The sequence below is a fragment of the Hesperophylax consimilis genome, chromosome 20 (assembly GCF_061612785.1).
Source record: "Hesperophylax consimilis isolate HC1 chromosome 20, BYU_Hcon_1.0, whole genome shotgun sequence".
NCBI lineage: Eukaryota > Metazoa > Arthropoda > Insecta > Trichoptera > Limnephilidae > Hesperophylax > Hesperophylax consimilis.
The window spans coordinates 696,012-714,694 of NC_142855.1; positions in this window are offsets into that span (position 1 = coordinate 696,012).

Consider the following 18,683-nt stretch of genomic DNA (forward strand, 5'->3'; position numbering starts at 1 on the left):
AATCGTTAATAAATCGTTTTGAAATATTTAGCCGTGTTAAGTAATCAATAGTATCCGGAAACGCGGTGGCAAAACGTGGAATTCCATAGCCGTTTTTAATTTATTAAAAATATTTATAAAATCAAAGACAAAACAATTAAATGTATTCTAATCAGGGTGTTGTTATAACAAAAGAACGCCGGCCGGGATATATCCGCGGGCGGCCACGCAGCTGCATTATCTTAACAACGAAGTTTAGGTCTGATCAAATTCACAAGGAGTATTATTTTTTTAACGAAATTAGTTTTCATACAGAGAATATCCAAATAAACCTTTTTTGTGTATAAAAACATATCGGCTTCTTTGTCTGGATGTGGTGTGATTTGATTTATATTTTTTTATGAAACATTAATATGAAGCATCGAGGAATTATCAAAATTTAAATAAAAAATATTGAAGTGTTTTACGCTGTCCTCTAGCTGGTATTAGTATAACACACACGTGTTTGGTTCTACACAAACTGTGAAAAAAATCAGCTTCTCATTGGGTGGTCATGTAAAATGAATGTTATTCATTGATGTATTAATGTCTAATATTAGTCTACTATTATAATATTGCTATTGTTACAATAATATTGCAATTTTGCCATTTTGCCGTGCTAAAAACACTTTATTCAACTTGATGTATATTTGTAGGAAATATAATTGGCATCTGATTATAATATTTACAATATTGTTTTCATTAAAAAAAAAAATTTTGAATACCACACCAGAGTCCCAACTGCTCCCGTCTGGAGCCAGTGAGACTATGGCATCCCCAATTGGGGTTGTTGTGAGACTGAAGGTATTGTGGACCTCGAAGGAGATGACGTAGAGGAAGGTGGGAAAGTACCTGGCTATTCAGATCTGGTTACCAAACACTAATTGTAAAATAGTACAAATTAATTTAAGTAAAATTTATTTGAGCCCGTGACCTTCGGATTGCTAGTCGAGAGCCTTACCCCTCGATAACGGAGGCCGAGATTTAGGTACGTTTTAAATTATGTTTTGCATTTGAAAGTAGACGTTTATTACAATTTGGGAGGAGGGTATGTGTACCACCGCCCCGGGAACCATTTATTGGATAACCCACACTTCTGCCATAGGTCACCCCAAGTTGTTGGATATGTTTGGTGACTTAGCAGGAGTGCCCGAGTTTATGGGGTGAGGTGTGTTGGGAGCTTGGCGGCGGATGCGCCTGCCTAATAACTGCGTGGTGGGCCGGATCGATTAGTCCTCTTCCAACGAATGGCCTTGCAACGCAGTAGGAGAGTTAGATTCTTATGTATATCACTCGAACACACTGAACCCCAGATTACTACCCACCCATCAAACCTATTTACTTCCCAGAACTCACTCTCCTTCCTTTCCTTCAAAATTCCCCCAACACAGCATTCACAAAGATGACATAGGCCCTGAGGGTTACGATTTTCCTCAGGGCCTCCTGTGTGATGTATATGATGTAAAAATATACAAGAGATAAACAACAATCTCGCTAAACGTTGGCGGTGACCTATGGTAGGGTTATTGGTTATCTAATAAATGGTTCCCGGGGCGGCGGTACACATAATTGTAATAATTCTCAAGGGCTCTGATGTACAGACATTATGGCTCCTGTTGATTAACGAATATATACTAAAACATCGTTGGTTGGAATCGTAGCTTGAAATGACTTTAGCCATGTTTAGTAATAAACAAATTAGAATAAATTTTTAGCAATCATAATTTAAAATTTGAAAAATTTAATTCTCACCAATCTAATCGCCGCAATTTTAATAGGCACATATTATGGATATTACGCTTTGTTTCAACTTAATCATTACAAGAAACTTACGTCGGGAGAGATGGTAAAAGATACATTAAAATAAAATTTTATTCCATCAAAGTTTAAAATTTCTCTTATAAAATTACCCAGACAAACCTCACCCCATGAACCCGGGCACCCCTGCTAAGTCACGAAACGTAGTAAATGATGTATTAAATTTTCAATTTTTGTTTAATCAAGTTCAAAAGATTTTTTTAGCATGGATTTGACGTTTGCGAAAGTTCCATTTCAATATAAATACTCGTGAGGCAGTCTATCCTCTGTAAGTATAAAGTCATTTTCATAGAATATGGATGTACTAACAGGATCTAAGTACGACAACGCGCGCGAAATTGGCGGTTAAGTTACAACGCATGCAAGCCGTCAAGTTTGTCAGAAATATATAGATCAACAAAATAAATCGTGTAAAATGTATATGCGACCGAAAAATGGGCGTGGCTTACAGCTAAATCTCGATGACACAAGTTGATCTGTAGGGATTTACATATGTATGCCAGCTTGGGTAATGGATCAACATATCCGGGGTGGATCAACAAATGCAAACGGATAAACATATACCTGGCGTACCGTCGCGCGAGATCAACATAGTACGAGAGGGGATAAATATATATATATATATATATATATATTGACCTCTTCCCGTAGTATGTTGATCCAGTAAGAAGTTGTTAGACTATGTTGATCCACCTTTAACACCATATAACTTGGCTATTGTGGAATACATCTGAATGAATTGACAACAGTGGTACAATAATTATCAATGTTGCCAGTTTGCCAGAAAAACCATTTGATATACTGTTAATAAAATTTTCAAAATTTGTATGGAAATCGGATGCATAATTTATGTTGATCTACCTAAATTGGCATACTTATGTTGATCTCATATATATTGATCTATTCCCGTAGTATGTTGATCCAGGTAAGAAGTTATTAGACAAAGTTGATCTGTGTCCCTATATATGGTTTTACTAAATGAACCAATCAAGAGCAATCGGTGGACTGTTCATCACAAGGTTTTATCTGATTCCGTAATCTTTTGTGATATTGAACTCAAAGTATTAGTCTCTAGAGTCGAATATCGCATGAAATGACTGTGAGATGGTACCGTTTCAAATCAAAATGACGTGTTCATTCGACTGTTTGTTGCTTGAATTGTTTATAAGAAATGTATGCGTATTTAGATTGAAACGAAACTTTCGCAAAAATCAAATCCATTAAAAAAATACCTACTGCGTGGCGGGCCGGATCGAAAGAGACTGGTTGAGGGATACCTTTTGACCATCAAAATCCAAAATGGCGGCAAAAGGCATAATGTTATATGGGAAATATTGAACTTGCATCTATTACCATCTCTCCTGATTACGCTTCGTGACTTAGTAGGGGTGGCCGGGTTCTTGGTTATAATGGGTAATTAATGGATGATTGGACGAGGTTAGAGCTAAGAAAAAACTGTCCAAAGAAGCGAAGCTAGTAGTCCACAATGGAGTGCTGGTACCTACCCTAATATATGGAAGTGAGGCATGGAACTGGCAGAAGAAGGCTGAAAGTAGACTGAATACTGTAGAAATGAGATCCCTGAGGCATATGTACGGTAAAATCATGTGTGACGAAATGTGCGTATGCTATGTCCATTCTACAGATATTTTATTAGAGCCTGTTAAAAGGAGCTAGCAGCATTGATCCCCGGTGCACCGTGCACGTGCTTGATACTCGACAACTCGACGGACACGAGCGGAATACACGTTCACAGTTAAGTTGATGTTATCTATACATATATGAACGGGTCGTTTCTCCGACTCGTTTTATCGTAAGTCGGCTCGCATGTGGAACGAGCTATCGGCATCTGTTTTTCTTCCTCAATATAATCCGGGCCTCTTTAAGACCCGCATTTATAAATTCATTCCTTCAGCCCCTACCTTAACCCGCCTCATAACGCTTTATAACGTATTTAAAGTGTAAAGATAGGGGCGCTTTTGTGAGAGGTGTCACATAAAAAAAATATAAATATTTTGGATAAAATTGTCCGATACCCCACCAAGCGTATTTCCTCATGGATATATAAACAGTTTGCAGAGTGCCAGTACTCCTTCTCCACAAATTTGTGTAATTTATTATTAAAAGAGTATTTAGGCGAGTAATTCTTAGGACTGTTTTTTTTTTAAATCAAAGTGGATGGGTTAAATGAAAGACAGCTTAGAAACCAATAATTTTATTTACTATTCATAACATAATATAATAAAATTACGAAAATATTACACAATCAAATAATATAAAAATGTCATTATATAAAATAAGATACGTAACACAATAATATGAAGTGAAGAAAAATAATGTTGATCATAATGTTAAAATAACGAAAACAGTTTTCCTTAAAAATTATAGGTAATTACCAAAAAAATAAACATCTTTTAGTTTAGGTTTAAGAAAAAAAAAAGAAACAAAAAACAGCAAACAATAATTAAATAGGTACCTGCGGTCGTGGTCGCCGGGTTGCTCTATTTGGTATTTTGTTATCAAAATATTATAATATAAGTGAAGGAATTTAAATTCTGCTGCAATTTGATTTTTTTTTTGTAAATATTATTGACTAAAAAAAAAGGGGTAGTAAAATATGTACCTACTTTATAGGTATTAGGTATATTCTGATTTAATTCAGAGTAAAAACAGTAACAATTTAAACACGCCTCAGAAAGTCGTTCTTAAGCTCAAATATAGTAAAAGGGATAATACATAATAAACTAAAGAAAGTAAGTCACCTCAACTTTAGCATCATTAACACTTAAAGTAATATCAGTGTTGTTCGGTGCAGATGTTTCAGTAGCTTGATGCGGTCTCATACTTTGATACATCACTCTTGAAGGTGATACGAGTTTGCTGTCAGAGATATTGTAGTCTATCCCATCAGTCGGAGAAAGGTCATTGCGTAAGTCCTCTACTTCTTTCTCCATCGGCGTTTCAGTATGTTCATATTCTCCACCACTGGGACTCTAAAAAAATCGTACAGGTTATATAAACGAAAATATTATAATAAGGTATTTTATGAACCCCATAACTATGAAAACCCATAATTCCACATGATATCAATATTCAAATATTAACAGAAAAGTATCTCAGCAATTACCTCTGGATAGATGAACAGACCACTATTTTTTAAGTCTGATGATTGCGGACTTTCCGGAATTATTAAATTCGCTTTATTTTTTTTTGCTATTGACGAATCACTCTTATCGATGTTATCAGAAGAGTCTTATGTATCGTGGCATAATACGATATTTTCCAATAATTCTTTTTTAATAACTATTGGTGAAATTTCAGACATGATGGAAGAATTCGTCAAGAAAGAAGAATCTCCTGAAACAGTAAACAGATTTGTGGACTATAATATCACCACTTTTTTATTTGCTAAAACAACCCAAGAAATTATAAACCTATAAGGGAAAATAACATTTTATTAAATATTTTTATTCAGCATTCATTTACAGCGCCCTTGAGGTGATTTCTCACCAAAACGGCGCTATATAAATTAGCCAAATATTATTATTCTCTAAATAAAATAGTGAATTATAAATAAATTGATAATAATAGTTATCACTTAAAATAGAAACATAACAATGCTACCTTCTAATTCCAACTCGTAATACATAATGAAAGATTCGACTTCAAATAATACATAATACTGAGTAGAAGATGCCCGCAGTGTCGCTCTTGTTTGAACACCAATCAGAATTGAAATTGCTTGAAAGGACTCTAAGCGTGTTGGAAGTTCCTGGCCATATCTGAATAGCCAGGAACTTTCAACCTTTCTCTTGCTCATCTCCTTCCTTTCCCCACGTCCCCACCACCTTCAGCCTTACAACATACTCCAATTGAGGATGCCATAGTCTCACTGGCCCCTGGCGGTTGTGACCTTTGTGCAGTATTATTTGCAGGTAAGTATCCAAACTGTACCAATAGCGTTATTTACGGAGATGCACTAGGTAGGTACTAAACTATGAATATAATAATCCGCTACTCGCTCGATTTGAATGAAAATAACTCACGTCTTAGGTATGCTTTGAAATTGAAATTCCCACACAATATTTAAAAGTAGGTGTGTTAAAAAAAATAAGCAGGCGAAAACAAAACTAACTTTCACAAGAACCTCAAACCATTGTTGTATATTCTTATGTAAAAGCTCTCTTGAGCAAGTTATTCGATAGTTAAAAGATGTTTTATATTTTAATCATTAATATCAGTTTTATCCTCTAAAATTAATAATAATAATAATAATTGGATAATTTATAGAGCGTCGTTTTTGTGAAAAATCACGTCAAAAGGCGCTGAGTAGATAACAAAAAAACTAATATTAATATAAATTATAATTTAAATTATTTTAATTACAAAACCTAAGATATAAAGTTTTAACCTGTTGCATAAAAAAATTACATATCTTAAAATAATTTTACATATTAAAAATCATACCTGTCTCCTCGTCTTCTTTTTTCATCATGTTGCGATTTATTAACTAACTCCCGGCGTAATGTAACGATAGGTACCTTTTACTTTCACTGTGGAAGGCCGATGTACGAGTTATGAGTAGATATCTCTGGAGAACACAGCACTTATGGAATTATAATATGACCCAGCACTGCACATCTTTTCAATAAACAATGAACAATCCGTTAAATACTCGGCTTTTATATTGCCAAAAATTCATTCCATTAGCCATTGATAAGGGTGACCACGATAGATTTCGGTTCGGTATTACAATGTTTTTATAAATGAAATGAGGAATTCTTATGAACTTTGGTCGGTACAATACTTGAATTACATTCAAAAGAAGTTCAGTGATACGCATATGTTAAGAGCAAAAAAAATGGAGGTTTCATATATTATTTTACATTTTAAGTTACGTTTTTTTTTGACCGGTAAACCAGTCTCCGGTGAAATTTGACTTATGTGAAACCGGTAATCTACATTGACATTTATTTAATTTATTTATTTATTTAACGAAAATTTAATTTGATGCACTTTGGAGTCAAATCGGTAGGTTACACACAGATGAATGTTCACACCCTTCAGCCTTACAACGTACTTAATTAGGGATGCAATAGTCCTAGTGGCTGCGGGCAGTCGATATTCACATACAAATCTATAACACGATCCGGTTTGGAAGTATACTACATAGAAATAATCATATGTAAAAATTTTCAGTCTCACAATTTGTCGTATTGAGGATATCATAGTTCAACTCGCTCTATTTGCACACTATTTACAAACGTCATTATTTTATTACTAATCTCTTTATTGTTAATAAAGCAACGTTTTTCAGCATAGAGTTGTGTGGTGGTTCAACTCTTTTCTCTGATTACCTATACAAATTAATCTTAGTCAAAATAATGAGACTTGATATTTTTGATTCATATGAACTCCATAACCACTGGAGCGATTACAGAATTTAAAAAGTATATATATATTCTTGGATTGATTGACATCCCTGAGCGAACAATATCTCCGCCCACTTAAAAAAATCGTACCTCCGAATTTGAATATGGAGACATACAAAATGATGTTTATTATAACCAATGAATCCACCCATCTTTTATCGATTATATACGTTTAATTAGGATTTAAAAAAAATCATTAACTTTATAATCGCATAACTCTTGAAAAGAAAGTCCCGATGATTGGCATAAATCATTCAAATCGAATAAATATTATTTTTTAAATATTAATATTCTGTATAAATTATTGTCACATCTTACCGGAAATCGTTATATTTTAAAGTTCTCTAAATAAAATTAAATCTTCTTATTTAAAAGAATTATCTCACATTTAATATTTTAAAACAACATGACCGGAAGTCGGCATCTTTCAGTGAAATATAATAATGCAAAAACTAAAAAAACACCACAAGGTGGTTACAAATGCAATTATATTTAATCATTTTTTTCGATTATATTTTATGTGAAGAATTTTTCACAGAGGCCCAATGAATATTATACAATGAAATCACTTGCTTCATCGGTAGAGGAGACCAAAGCCAACTGAACCAATTTGACTTTAACATTTTCTACGTCTTGCATATAAAGTTTACGATAAAAATACTTATAATCAACGTCAGACAATTTAACTGCCCACCAAATTCGTATATGATTTTTTTTTCAATCTCATATAAATTAAACTATATACTCATAAACCAATTGTTAATGCTGCAATGACCCCGACCCCGGGGTCATTGCAGCATTAACGGAATGTTGATTGAAATGTAGAATTTAGGCACATAGTTGTCCAATTTCAATAACTTCGATGACGAAAAGCAGTTTTTATAATTAGTTTAACACTCGCGCACCGAACAGGGGTAACACTGGTACACAAAAGAGTGTTTTATGTTTTATCTCAGTTGTTTTTTACACCACATACTCTTTAATTTAGGTAATCCTAGAAAAACTATTCAGTTATCGATCTACATTTGAAAAAAACATATCGCATTTATATTTCTTTAGATATTAAATAATTTACAACAAATTCTGGAAATTTACTCCCCCTTCCGTCTCACTTCAGCTCAGTAACATTGCTGTAGTTGCCCCGCTCGTATCCCTTCCATTAAAAATATTCGCCGAGCTATGCAGGTGGCGAGATCCCGCGAGATACGAACTCGACCGTAAAAGTTGCATTTTAATAGAAAGGGCGGTGTCGTAATATTTGAGTCACGTTTGCTTTCCTACCATTACTTTTTACCTTTTTGCATTACTTAAATGATTGACCACTAGTTGAAATATGGGCGTCGGCATAAATGGACAATACTAACTGTAGCTACTAATTTCGAAGTTATACAGAAAGGGCTAAATTCCGGTCGCTTACACTGCATATTTCGTATGTCCTTTTGCTATACTAAGATGTTCTTTTGCCGGGCCAAGATGTCGGCCTGTCTGGAATACATCCGGTGTGTGTCACAAATTTTATGAACAAGATTAAAATTATATCTGTCTCTATTTCTCACATGAAAAACACATGGACCAGACAAAGACATTTATTTTATATACAAATTTTGAAGGAAAGTGTAAACAAGGAGTTTGAAAAAAGTACAGTATGGTTTTAAAAAGTTTATCGCAAACGTGTGTTAGCAATAATTGTGTTTTAGTTTATGATTCCTAACTTTATCGTAAATAATTATAATCTGTGAGACCGAACCAGTTTCTCTCTGTTACATCTTCAGACTGGTAAGTACATTTTAAACTTTGGCAATGGTGTTTTTTAAATACTCTTAAAGGGGTGTAAAACATTTATTCTATACGATATTAAATTTGAATGAGGAATGTGGAGATCCGTAAAGAGTGCAAGGCTGATGTAAGCGTAATGAGTAAGATTAAGAAAGGGACGCTTAGATGGTTTGGGCATGTAGAGCGAATGAGTGAAGATCGAAGTGTAAGGAGGATATATGATGCAAATGCGAATGGTACCAGAAGTCGGGGACGCTCGAGGAAGACATGGTATGATCAAGTGAATCAGATACTCGAGTCGGGACATGTCAAGAGTCAAAATAATAGTAGAGTATGTATGAGACGATGTATGAATGTGAATGAGGCAAGAAGTGTGTACCAAGACCGAGTTTTTTTGGCGATCCGTCCTCTCTGCCTACCCCTGCGGGGAAACGGCGTGATTAGTTAGATATTAAATTTTGCAATTTAGTCGTTTGATTTTATTAATGAAATAAGGGTCGGAATTTCCATCTCGGTATCTAACTGCATATTTTCGCAGCTTATTATGGCATCTTTACATAAGTTGTAAATTTGGTTCGAGATTCATATTTATTTCATGAAATGATTAGATACAGATTATGATTTCCTTTATTCATATCAATAAAGTACATTTACTTTTTTAAGGCATTTTTATTTGGTGTGCCGCGGAACAAATCACATTCATGGTTAGGAGCAGTTGGGACTCTTGTGGGATATTCACAGAAAAAAACAACAAAAACAGGTATTTCTGAGGTTAAAATAAAATATAACTATAACAGTTTTAGAATACCTTGTTTTTTCACTGTTTTAATCCGTTTTATTTCGAACCTTGACAGAAGGACGCGTTCTCAGATGATCGCGTTGATTTGATGTCATCTGCGGTTCAAAACCGTTCACCGTTAAAAATATAAGTGTCCTAAAATGAAAAACTTTTAACTGAATATATAAATATGTATATATATATATTTTAATTATCAATTTTACGCCCGTAATATACCTTCAAACGAACCCATCATTTATCGTAAGGTAAACACTACGATTTGATCCTAAATGTAAATATAATATATCAAATCATAAATTAGGAGAATAAAGAATTTAATACCTTCATTAATATCTAAATATGCTATAATATTCGCAATAACATCCGTAACCAGTTTAGTAGTGGTAGATTTGTTTAAAAAATATATAATAAAAAAATATATTCATCATTTACAGACCATCCTATGCAAGAAACTAGCCACCCACGTCGACGCTTAATCGCCAATCGGCAGTCGAGATTCGGAAACGAGGCGCGATGCTTGCTACGTACCCGCCTTCTCTGTTTTCTTTGAAAACATATGCGTTATGGTCTAAATTCATTAGAACATTAATTATGACTTTATTTATGAAACGATTTTGATAATGACTACTGAAATATGTAATATATACTTCCCTCTAATTATAACCAAAACAAATTTCATCGAATTATGTCATTAACACCTTTTAATAAGCAAAACAAATTGGGGGACTGAGTGACCCCGCTTCGGATCCAATGTGATTTTTTTCTTTCCGGGACGAAAGGGTTAAACTTACTCTTCAAAATTTCAATTATTTTTAACGTAATACACTATATATCCTCAAGAAAATCTGTTTAATCACGAACCGTAACTACTTGATGTAATAAAAAAAGAAAAACAAATATATGTTAATATCATAGTTTGCTTTAATCTCGATAAAAACAGAAGAAGAAAAAGTTTTTTTTTATGAATGAGATAAAACTTTACCCCAAACAACGTGAAAATATATTAATTAAAATCAAAATATAAACTTCACATTAGGAAAGAGGACAACGAACAAATAAGTACATTGACTAAGTGTTACGGACGGACATGCACTTGAGCAAGACTTGGGAGCTGTACTCACAGAAACTTAAAAAAAACTTGGGTTTATTTGTAGTACGGGGTCAATTATTATTATGTAATGAGCAGGCAGCATTTTGCTGATGCGCTCATATCTGATTTCACAACAAGTTTGACAGTAATTGAGTTGTACTGGTATAATTATCCCCCGAAAACATTAAAACGCAAACAATATAAACTAATAAAATAAAATCACTTTTTTGTTTTAAAACCACGATATTTATTAATTTAAGAACCGACCGGTTTCGCTTTACTTAAGCATCATCAGGGTACAAATTAATACTACTCTAGTATTAATTTGTACCCTGATGATGCTTAAGTAAAGCGAAACCGGTCGGTTCTTAAATTAATAAATATCGTGGTTTTAAAACAAAAAAGTATTTTATTTTATTAAATATGTCAAACCACAAAGTGATTGCTTTCTACAATAATACAATATAAACTACTTTTTTAAAAGAAAGACATACATTCCCGGGTTTCGAATAACCTGGCAATATTTGAAAATCTCCTACTACCACCACAGTCAGCTGAAAATGTTGCTTGTGTTGTGATGGAGGACTTACCCAGCCCAGAAATTGAACACACTACGCCGCGCCTGGGTGGGACCCAAACGCGATGTCAACTCGGCCACCGACCGGTCTAAAATATGACAGAGATCGCTCCAGTGGATAAGTAATAAAACGTAGTTTATGGGCAGTTTATAAAAAAAAAATGTCTAAAGAAACAGATACATTTTTAAAACAGTAATAAATAAAGTACATTCTGGAATCGTTAATAAGTCGTTTTGAAATATTTAGCCGTGTTAAGTAATCAATAGTATCCGGAAACGCGGTGGCAAAACGTGGAATTCCATAGCCGTTTTTAATTTATTAAAAATATTTATAAAATCAAAGACAAAACAATTAAATGTATTCTAATCAGGGTGTTGTTATAACAAAAGAACGCCGGCCGGGATATATCCGCGGGCGGCCACGCAGCTGCATTATCTTAACAACGAAGTTTAGGTCTGATCAAATTCACAATAGAGTATAATTTTTTAACGAAATTAGTTTTCATACAGAGAATATCCAAATAAACGTTTTTAGTGTATAAAAACATGTCGGCTTCTTTGTCTGGATGTGGTGTGATTTGATTTGTATTTTTTTATGAAACATTATTATGAAGCATCGAGGAATTATCAATATTTAAATAAATAAAATATTGAAGTGTTTTACGCTCTCCTCTAGCTGGTATTAGTATAACACACACGTGTTTGGTTCTACACAAACTGTGAAAAAAATCAGCTTCTCATTGGGTGGTCATGTAAAATGAATGTTATTCATTGATGTATTAATGTCTAATATTAGTCTACAACAGTGCTCCGCAACCTTTTCTCACCTAAGGCACACCAAAATTCTTCCTAGAGTTCCGCGGCTCACCAAAAACTAAAATATGTAGGTATTGATACAATTTTTTTTTGTTTTTATTTGAAAAGTATACATACATATAACTATAACATATTTATTAATTATTATAAAAAAATAATGTGATACCTGCGCTTGTTTCAATGAACACATAAGTTTTATATTCTGCTCGATTTTTTAAGCGTGACCGCTTATCATTTTTAATTAATACAAACGTTGAAAAACTTTGCTCACATAAATATGTCGTTGAAAATGGAAGTAGTGTTAATATTTCTTTGTCCAAAATGCGAGGATATTCGAGTAAGATAACGTAAATCCAGAAAACATCTAATGGAATTTCGGAGAAGTGAAGTTTTAAAGTCTTGTCATTATATAAATCTGTAAATTCCTATCGAATTATATAGAGGCAATGCTTCCGTAAAAATTATTGCATTGGTTGCAAAATAATTTCAAATCCAATCGTATTGTTCCGTATTAACGGAATAAATATACAAATCAAATTTCTGCTGAAGCATACTTAAATGTTGTTGGGTCAGATCCACAATTAATTGTTTGTTTTCAATTGTACTTTGGTACATTTACAATCATCCTTTTTGCGACTCTTTCTGCCAAACTCGATATTTTTTTTCAACCCTTGTAATTTGTATTTTGCATTTTTTTAACAAGTTCATTCAAATGCTCGAAAATATTATACCATGAAAATATTATAGCCATGTATACAAGTTTAATCAATCTGCAATCATCATCGAGGCGCTGATATAGTTCGTGCATATTTTGATTTAAAATAAACTCACGTACCTCGTGACGAAGTTCAAACAATCTAGCCAAAACTTTGCTTGGGATAGCCAACGAATTTCAGTATAAATCAATAGGGATTCATTTTCGACATCCATTTCAGCAAAGAATATTCCAAAGATTCTATACTAAATATCGAAAAATAGACAATATTATTAAAATAATTTGTCATTGTGTATTAAATACATAATGAAATATTGTAAAATGTCAAGTACATTGAATTTGACCGCGGCACACCTGTATCCGACTTACGGCACACCACTGTGCCACGGCACACCGGTTGCGGAGCACTGGTCTACAATAATAATATTGCTATTGCAATTTTGCCATTTTGCCGTGGTAAAAACACTTTATTCAACTTCTCGAAATTAGCTGTAGATTTGTAGTTTTGAATACCACACCAGTGTCCCAACTGCTCCCGTCTGGAGCCAGTGAGACTATGGCATCCCCAATTGGGGTTGTTGTGAGACTGAAGGCATTGTGGACCTCGAAGGAGATGACGTAGAGGAAGGTGGGAAAGTACCTGGCTATTCAGATCTGGTTACCAAACACTAATTGTAAAATAGTACAAATTTATTTGAGTAAAATTTATTTGAGCCCGCGACCTTCGGATTGCTAGTCGAGAGCCTTACCCCTCGATAACGGAGGCCGAGATTTAGGTACGTTTTAAATTATGTTTTGCATTTGAAAGTAGAATTTTATTACAATTTGGGAGGAGGGTATGTGTACCGCCGCCCCGGGAACCATTTATTGGATAACCCACACTTCTGCCATAGGTCACCCCAAGTTGTTGGATATGTTTGGTGACTTAGCAGGAGTGCCCGAGTTTATGGGGTGAGGTGTGTTGGGAGCTTGGCGGCGGATGCGCCTGCCTAATAACTGCGTGGTGGGCCGGATCGATTAGTCCTCTTCCAACGAATGGCCTTGCAACGCAGTAGGAGCGTTAGATTTTTATGTATATCACTCGAACACACTGAACCCCAGATTACTACCCACCCATCAAACCTATTTACTTCCCAGAACTCACTCTCCTTCCTTTCCTTCAAAATTCCCCCAACACAGCATTCACAAAGATGACATAGGCCCTGAGGGTTACGATTTTCCTCAGGGCCTCCTGTGTGATGTATATGATTTAAAAATATACAAGAGATAAACAACAATCTCGCTAAACGTTGGCGGTGACCTATGGTAGGGTTATTGGTTATCGAATAAATGGTTCCCGGGGCGGCGGTACACATAATTGTAATAATTCTCAAGGGCTCTGATGTACAGACATTATGGCTCCTGTTGATTGACGAACATATACTAAAACATCGTTGGTTGGAATCGTAGCTTGAAATGACTTTAGCCATGTTTAGTAATAAACAAATAAGAATAAATTTTTAGCAATCATAATTTAAAATTTGAAAAATTTAATTCTCACCAATCTAATCGCCGCAATTTTAATAGGCACATATTATGGATATTACGCTTTGTTTCAACTTAATCATTACAAGAAACTTACGTCGGGAGAGATGGTAAAAGATACATTAAAATAAAATTTTATTCCATCAAAGTTTAAAATTTCTCTTATAAAATTACCCAGACAAACCTCACCCCATGAACCCGGGCACCCCTGCTAAGTCACGAAACGTAGTAAGTGATGTATTAAATTTACAATTTTTGTTTAATCAAGTTCAAAAGATTTTTTTAGCATGGATTTGACGTTTTCGAAAGTTCCATTTCAATATAAATACTCGTGAGGCAGTCTATCCTCTGTAAGTATAAAGTCATTTTCATAGAATATGGATGTACTAACAGGATCTAAGTACGATAACGCGCGCGAAATTGGCGGTTAAGTTACAACGCATGCAAGCCGTCAAGTTTTTCAGAAATATATGGATCAACAAAATAAATCGTGTAAAATGTATATGCGACCGAAAAATGGGCGTGGCTTACAGCTAAATCTCGATGACACAAGTTGATCTATAGTGATTTACATATGTATGCCAGCTTGGGTAATGGATCAACATATCCGAGGTGGATCAACAAATGCAAACGGATCAACATATACCTGGCGTACCGTCGCGCGAGATCAACATAGTACGAGAGGGGATAAATATATATATATCCCGCTACATTTGTTGCGTCCGACCCCTAAAAACTCCATAGCATTGTAGCGTCCACCGACTTACAGCGTCCGATATACGGACGCTGCAATGTTTTGACGTCAAAATTGGCCAGAACGATGCTTACCCCATGTAGAATCGTATGGCAAAAATTTTTGTGGAAGCAAAAAATCTCTCAGAATGTCTGAAAACGAATATTGAACGTTTGACATTTCACGACAGGTTCGCTACACGATGTATATATTGAGCAGTGTATGTTTTTATTCATTTCTACGATCTTGCCGCGTCCACGAAGTAATATAATTTTCGATACATAACGACGATCATGCTGCGTCTACGCATTACGTCGATAGTATTGCGTCCTCGAGACCGATTACGAGTAGATATTATTTTATATACATATCGACGGTCGTTCTGCATCCCCACATTACGTCGATAGTATTGCGTCCACGCATTACGTCGATAGTACTGCGTCCAGACGCGGCCCGTGACTGTAATTACCAGCAGTGCATTTCACTTTTAAAATGTACCTGGTCTGTAATTTAGGTGGAGCAAATTAATGAATGGGAACACCTACTGCAATTCATTCTATCTTCTAAGTTATATTTGTAAAATAACTGATTAAATAATACAAAATTATCTTGAAAATAAAGGACACTCAATTCATCATTGAAAATATAGCGAAACCGTTTGATTTCACCGCGAACGAGTTCCAATGTGTTAATGTTGTTGCGTTAACATTGAACATTTGTATTTCTAAGCGAATCCATTCCAAACGCATTGGATTACGCATGATCAAAGTGATGCAAAATTCACTCGCCGTCAAAGCACTTCGATAATGCACGGATGGGTTATGTATCTGCACTGCTCTAACACGTAATTTGACGTTAAGAGTGTAATCTGTCTCGCTCATGTCACCGTTTCGGCTACTTCGGGCTGTCTCAATACCGCCCGACGCTGTTTTAGTAGTATGGTAAAAGTTGGTTCTGTGCATATCGAAGTATGCACGACCGGTTGCTCTTGCGCGGGATTTTTTTACTAGAAGATAGCTCAAATAATGACCTGACGGGAATTACGAATTTCTTACATCGATCACTGGGGCACAGATATCGTTGTAATTTGTTATGTGGAGATTGAAGACAAGCAGTGCAATGCACAAATGCACGTACCAAGGAACCGCCTCTGACTGCGTCCCCGTAGCAGCTCATGAGAATATACTATTTTTAACACAAAATGACAATCGTGCTTTTTTTTTTTATTTGTGTTTATTCAGTTTTTTTTATTTGTACATTATTTTCTCTTACTTAGACCTTACAAAACTGATCAATCAGTTTAATTGTAAGAAATCTCTCACTTTTTCTATTTATTAGCTTATAACAATATATTTAATTTCAACTTGATATCTTGGTACCACAATATTAATTGTTTTTATGTTTGACGGAGGTAGAACGATCTAATTTTCGTTTTTATTTTTGAATGACATGTCTCATTTTTAATATCTTCTGGTAATGAGTTAAACAATTCCGGAATTTTATGTCTTTTTGTCCTATCTCCGTATACATTTTGCGATATTTTAATAATAAACATTTGTGCTTCTCTATGCCTAGTAGGGTAGTTATGGTTTACAGGTTTTTAAAATTCTGTATTCCAGAATTCATCTAGCGTTAGTTGGTAATCTATCCTACTATGTATAGAGAGCACATTACACAAAGAAAACATTTTTTTATAATCGCCTACACATAATTGTATTTTTTTTGCCTGATATCAATTTTAGGAAACGGATTTGTAATTGTTCTATTTTATTTAAGTACGTTTTATACGTTAATCCGTAACTATTTACTCCGTATCCTATAATTGATTCCGCTAATGCATTATATATACAGTATAATATATTTTTATTGACAAAGTTTTTTAGGTGATAAAATTTCCCTAATATGGATCTTAATCTATTACATACATTTTCAATGTGATTTGACCAGTTAAAATTGACATCTATTGTAAGACCAAGGTATGTATATTGGTAAACTTTTTCTATGTTTGGGCATTTACATGGCAGAGATTGGTTTTTTGTGTGAAAACAATCGTATAAATGACTTTTTATATGCAGTTCTTTATCCTGACAACTTGCATATGGAGAGTGTATAAGCATATATTTTGTTTTTTTTGCGTTAATAATAATTCCATTGTCGTGGGACCATTTAATTATGTTATTTAGGTCTGTTTGTAAAAATTCCTTAATTTTCTGTAGATTTCTGTCAGCACATATGATGCAAGTATCATCTGCAAACATGTAACATTTACAACGTTTTATTACGTTAGGTAAACTGTTTACTTGCATTAAATAACACGTAGGTCCCGATATCGACCCTGTTGCTACTCCAGTGTCTGTTAACATTTCATCACTGCTTCCATGCATCACGTCGATAGTATTGCGTCCCAGTGAACGATCACGAGTAGATATTATTTTGAATATACAACGACGGTCGATTTAATTTTCGATACATAACGACGATCGTACTGCGTCTAGGCATTACGTCGATAGTATTGCGTCCCCATAGCCGATCACGCTGAAATATTATTACGAATACATAACGACGGTTTTGCTGCGTCCACGCATTACTTCGATAGTATTGCGTCTATCCCGTGGCCATTCGCGAGTGCATTGTTATGTATTATTTGAGCGTTTGGTTGAGTAAATCATCAGATTTGGCAACATTGTGTTAATTTACAACGATGCCGCTTGACACTCAGAACTAAGAAGCGTCTTGCGTGGTTTTTAATGCATAACGACGATCGTGCTGCGTCCACGCATTACTTCGATAGTACTGCGTCCCCGTGGCCATTCGCAAGTACATTTTTGTATATTATTTGAGCGTTTGGTTGAGTAAATCATCAGATTTGGCAACATTGGGTTAATTTGCAACGATGCCGCTTGAACTAAGAAGCATCCAGCGTGGTTTTTAATGCATAACGACGATCGTGCTGCATTTACGCATTACGTTGGTAGTATTGCGTCCGTTAACGAATAGATATTATTTTTGATACATATCGATGGTAGTGCTGTATCCACGCATTACTTTTTTATTTTTTTTAATTATTTTAATATAGATAATATGAGTTACATTAATACATACATATTTTGCAAAATATAATATTTAGGATCATAATTGGTCATGTATACCTTATCAGAAAAGAGGAGCTCTTGCGCCTGATAAGGGAGCCACGATTCTTACTTAGATTCAATGTTATAATATTATGTTTTATGTAAAATGTATAATAATATATATATATTTTTTTGTTAATATAAGTTTTTTTGGAAAAAAAGTTTGACTTTATTTATTTGTTCTTGTTGGTTCGTAATACAGCGCAATTCGGAAGGGAGATTATTGTAGTTTTTTATGGCTTGGTAAATATAAT